Source organism: Lytechinus pictus, chromosome 12 (genome assembly GCF_037042905.1).
Source record: "Lytechinus pictus isolate F3 Inbred chromosome 12, Lp3.0, whole genome shotgun sequence".
Taxonomy (NCBI): Eukaryota; Metazoa; Echinodermata; class Echinoidea; order Temnopleuroida; family Toxopneustidae; genus Lytechinus; species Lytechinus pictus.
Window position 1 is genome coordinate 11572619 of NC_087256.1, and position 6106 is coordinate 11578724.

The window sequence follows — 6106 nt, forward strand, 5'->3', positions numbered from 1 at the left end:
CGCCGTCGCCGCCGCCGTCGCCGTCGGAAAAGCGGCGCCTATAGTCTCACTCTGCTATGCAGGTGAGACAAAAATGAAAGCAGTTCATTATTAGACAATTTAAAAAGTCAAACCTGCATGTTAAGTATTTTTGGGGGCGTTTGTTGATACCCCCTTTACACCGGATGAAGTTTCCGCTACGTTCTTGAAGTTCAGAAGCAAACCAACGTGGCACCAGCTTCGTTTATGCCCCCATTACACCGGAGGAAGTTCCCGCTTCGTCCTTGAAATTCCGAAAAAAATGGCAGGGACGTAGCGATAACTTCCTTGTTTTCGAAAAATATGAAATCGTCCCGTGCATGCTACGTCTGTGCTACGTCCTTGATACGTTCATTGTGCGTTGATGGTGTTCTTTCCGTGTCCGCTACGTCTATGGAGCTTTTAGTACGCGATAAGAAGGTCCTTGGTGCGTCAGTACTACGCACTGCTCAGACGGCGCTCCCGCTACGTGGACTTTGGACATGTTCAAAGTCCTTGTAGTGGAAAATTTGTCTCCGGAGATCATGCAGACTATGCCACGTCAATAACAGTTCTCGCTACGCTCTCAGTACGCTGCAGCAGTTCCGACTTCGTCATGGCCATTTTTCTTTGACGTAGCGAGAACTACGTAGCGTTGGTGTAAATGGAGTATAAGCAAGAAGCACAGCTGGAAATAACTCGTTGTAGGTTTTTGAAATTGATTATGCCATTTAAAATCCTTTGTCATTTTTAGAAAATAATTTGGGACTTCATTAGATAAAAGATCAAATCTGGGAGGGGGGTGCAAAGTCTGTGTCAAGGTAATTGAAATAAGTAATAAAAAAAGTTCTATCAATATCAATTACAAAAGTAGGAAAGTATCAACTTAGTTCCAAGAGCAATGATACAATTGGCAAGATTCGAGTCTAAGAGAGGTTGCATCTTATACAATAATGAAGAAAAAATATATTTATACAAAATATGGAGAGTATATAAAGGCCTGCCATCGTCAATTTGAGGATTGCATTGAAAATAAATTTAATTTTCCAACTTATTTGAAAAAATCTGTAAAATTGCTCATTTTCCTGTTCCATTTTAATGGTATATACCAAGGATTTGGTTTGCATTAATTAATTTTATTCCTCATCTTATTTAAAAATGCCATTGTGACTGAAATGAAAAAGCAGTACAAGATACTTTTGTAATAAATACATATTTATTTAATATTAAATGCAACATGTAAACAACACAGGTAGATATCTGACAGAAAACACTTTAGGACAGACTAAAGAAGAATGAAATTAACAGAATATTTAAATATCATGTTCACAAAATAATTGGCCATGCAATTATGCTACTATATTGCAAAATCATTTCAGAGGACACCATCCCTAAAATGAAATTATATTTCAAATATCAATGATATGACAAGTGTTGAAAAAATGGGGAAAATATTATATTATCAGAGGGCTGAACAAACCTTGTATTAAAAAAAAAATGTCAAATGTTCAAAACTTCCAATCACGGTTGATTTCAGCAGAATATGGCCCATTGAGTTTTGTTGGTCCTTTGTTCACCAAGAAAAGGCTGTTTGCACTGAGCTTGGAAGTCTTGAATACACTGTACAATACTTCCTGATGGGGGGGGGATAAATTTGTATTTAAAATGTTTTGAAAATTTCGCAAATGGCAGGTTGTTTTTTTAGTGTATTGCTGAAAAAAAGGCCTGAAAAGGAATTCAGATTGAATTGTAATCAATTTTCATTCCAATCATCCTTTTGTTCTGAAGACCATTTCATCGACATGTTTTTTTTTGGGGGGGGGGTGGGGAAGAAGGGGTGTTTTCAATCTTGAGGTATCAGACGTATTCCTTTGTTCATTAGTATTACGTTTTGTAAGAAAACAATCTACCCAAAGTTACTAGTACTGTAAATCAACTTTTACTTCTACACAATACAGCATACATCTCAGCTTATCATACATTCAAACATTCATTATTTGGGACACTTTTGCAGTATCAAATGCCCTCAAATTTGAAATATTTCATTGTCTGAATACAAAAAAAATTCAGTGAATCATGATTCATGAATGAAATTTTTTTTAAATGAAGTACAGAGATCAACATCATATTGTACGCAATATGATTGCGGTTAAGTCCAAAGGACTTCTTATGAATACAAATTAAGAGATTAATCATCAATAACGAAAGGATACAAGTTTATTTAAAATTTACTGATTCAATAATGAATTCATGAATGGATAATGATGACTTTCAGTCAAATATATTTGATCCCTTTCAGAAACCTTGGTTCAGGGAGAATAAATGCCTTTTCTGAATAACCTTTTCATCAAAAACTTAAAATACATTGCATGAAATAATATCAAGGTGATTAATTTGAAAACAATACATCTGAGGAATGTCTTTTAAGAAAAAGGACGGATAATGAACCATTTTTATTCTCTTAAGGTCAAAGATTGTCCACTTGCATGAGATACCATGGCAAAATGTAATTTCACTAGTGAAACAACTACATATGTACTGGTGAAACTTACTCCTATTTTAATTCTCTGATGTACTGGGGTAGGGTAAGAATAAGTTCTGGGGCCTGTCACACAAAGACTAGCAACCGATTGTATAATTGATTGTACGATTGATTGATTGATTGCACATAATGATGAATGTTATCAATTGTAGACATCCGTCCCATGATCAAGAACTAAGCTCTAGGTTACTGGTCTTAGAATGATTCAAGGATGAGGAACAGGGTCAAGTTATGTTTGAAAATGTTTAGATATTCAAATTAGCAATTTTCATCAGAGGTAAAAGGCCCGGTCCCAGTGCAATTACAGATGCAGAGGATGTGAAACGTAGAAAAATCTTGCCATCCATTGGAAAACGCTATGCATCTGTTGTGTACTCATTGCATACGTGTTCCATACGCTCTATCCATCAAGCATATTTTGTCCATTTCTGGAGCGGATGAAAACGGATGGAGCCAACCCCAAACTTTTGCTTGCCTGCTGTGTCCCTAATGCATACGCTTTGTGTCCACCGGCCAGTGGGACCAGGCCTTAATGTCATAATACCTCAGTCACATTTGCTCTACGGCGGCCGTACGGCAAGTCCAAAACCGCCGTTTTAACATATTTTGTAATAGCTACATATAGGTGGTTTGAATAAAAATTAATAAAACGGCTGTTTCCGACTCGCCGTACGGCTGCCGTAGAGCAAATGTGACAGAGGAATTTGTGTTACTACAATGTTGGCATCACAAGCACAGAATTTTTAAAAATCACAATAATTTACAAATTAACTCTAATATTGAGATGGTGACAACCCTCTTAAAAGTTCTGATGCATGTTTTTTGCATCAAATCCAAATGTGACCTCACACTGAGTATATCATATCTACCAAGGTGACACAATAAAATTATCAGAGATCAATTGCAAATATTTGCAAGTGAATGATCAATTGTAATAATTGCTAGAAGAAAACCAGCACTGATATTGCTAATTCACAGTAAATTGTAAAAATGATTATTAACATTGAATCCAAAATTGACTAGCTATTGCCCCCATAGAAAAATCCATCATGAGACAAAAGTGTAATATCCTGTCATATCTTCTAAAAAAAATCCCCATCCTTGGTCCCCGTAGAATAAAAGTTACAAATATGGTAACTTTGCCATCCAATGGTATAATATCGTTCATGGAATAATTGATTTTGATTGGCTGTTGATCATCATTACCATAGTAGTTACCATTGGATGGCAAAGTTACCATAATAGCAACTTTTATGCAATGGGGCCCAGGGTCTTGATTTTGTCATTTAATCTTTACAATTATCATCTATATAGAGTGTTCTAGCGATGTATCAAAAACGCGTATTTTGGTCTGCATCAATTGCTCGTGCAGTATCAGAGCGTATCCCTAAAAAGGACCAAAATCCGACTAGTATCCCATAGACTCCTTTTTCTATTTTTCAAATTAAAATTTTAAAATTTTCTATTGAATATGAGAGCTTATTCAACAGTTTAGGGCGCGTGTGCGAATGCGTGAAATATACAACGCGTACAACAATGCGATGCGCAGCATAGAGCACAACTACGCTCCATGACGTCATAATGAACTACATGCAAGTCGCATGTCAACGACCAAAATTGATCCTATGAAGTGATAATGGCATTAAGTGACTTGTTAAATCAAATTTCTCCCTCTTTTTTTGGGGGGGTGGGATAGATGATAATAATTATATATTGGATGGCGTTATTTCATGAAATACCATAAATATTCCACTCGTTACAGCCAATATTCCACTCATCTGCGATTCGTGAAATATTTTCCCGAACTCTTAGAATATTTCTTGTATTCCATTCTGAGCCATCCAATATAATATAATTATCTTCCATGATTCTTGGGCATCTCTAGAGCATTTTATATAAAGACCTACCCACAAATACAAACAGACATTAGTATGCTTCTTAGCCAATCAGAATCAAGGTAAACTGTCTGAGCTAATTATTTGTCCCACAACACATATTGATGCAACACCCTCCAGAGACCAAACATGCAATCATTTTGATCTTATTTAGTAGAGGTATCAGAAAAAAGCACTTGTTCACAATTTTCAAACAGAGAATGCTATATTGTATAGACATAAACTAATCACCATATTACCTCCTAGGGAGTGGAGATGCACATGAATTCTGTTTGGTATACCTCTCTATTACATTGAACGACTGGGATACTCTGTTAACTGTTTTATAGATGATCATGAATCAATGATGAATTGTAAGAAGCAATCATAATCTTCCAATAAAACAAGCACCCATGGATGATTCTTTATAACTCCTAGCAGTATATATTCACCCTTTCCTTCCTCAAACTCACACAAGTCAAATAATCGGTTAAGTCAAAGTTCTTTTAAAGTCCTCTTCCGTTATTTTCAATCAATTTTTATCCCTTGTACATTGATTTTTCTATATTAGCCAAAACATTTTTTCAATCTCAACAGATTCAACTTTATAGACATGGTTGAGTGTATTTAAATACAGATCTTAACCTATTAGAGACTGAATGATTTCAGTATAACACACGTTTTCCATAGACTCCAGCCAGCATATGAGCAGGATCAGTCTCCACTGGGATAACATGAATCAGGGTTCCCACAGAAATCTGAAAACAGAATTCCATGACTTTTCAAAGATTTTCCATGACTAAATTGCTGCTTTCCATGACTTTCCGTGATGTCCCGGGAGTTATGTAGAATTTGGGATGTCAAAAAACTGGGAAAAATGGAAATCATGAACACCAATTATAATAGCAGAGTATGATCACAGAGTATAAGAGTTGCGAGACACGACAAACTGGAAAGCTGCCATAGCCAAGAGATAAATGCAATTCCATGACTTTTTCATGACTTTTCACAAATTTTCCAAATTCCCTGACTTTCCATGACCACAAATTTTTCCAGGATTTTCCATGACTGTGGGAACCCTGTGAATACTCTTCACCTGGTAGATTCCCATGATCTAGCAATTCATGAAGATTTGACAAATTGAACAAGAGATGCATGTTTGAATACAAATGTGACCTTCTTACAAAGCCATCATGTTTGGATTCCCTTTTAAGTCAGTCAATCAGTGGTGTGTTGTTAATACTGTCCCAAGCCATCATGTGTTCGGAGATACATGCATTTTAAAATTCAAGAGCTTTTCACATGAGTAATTGTGTACTCTCATGCTGACGTAGATTTTTTTACAGGCGAAGTTCTTCACAGTATAACCAAGCACAGATCTATTATACTACCAAATGACTGCTGCAAACAGTATATCTCCTCAATAAAAAGGCTCTCTAAATAAAGACAACTTTTCATGATCTCTGGGATTGTATGCTTTATACAGGCTTGACTGAGCTATTGTTTCTTTGGCTTTGAAATTAAGAGTAAAAATCAATCAATCAATCATCACCAGGTCATGTTGTCAAGGTCATGAGCTCCTCTTACCACTCTCATTCCATGTAGACAGACAGCAAAGACTTCAGCTAATCCTGAAGAAGGCCACTCATCAGACACCTCACTTTGGCTGGTACCAACTCACATACATTTCCTT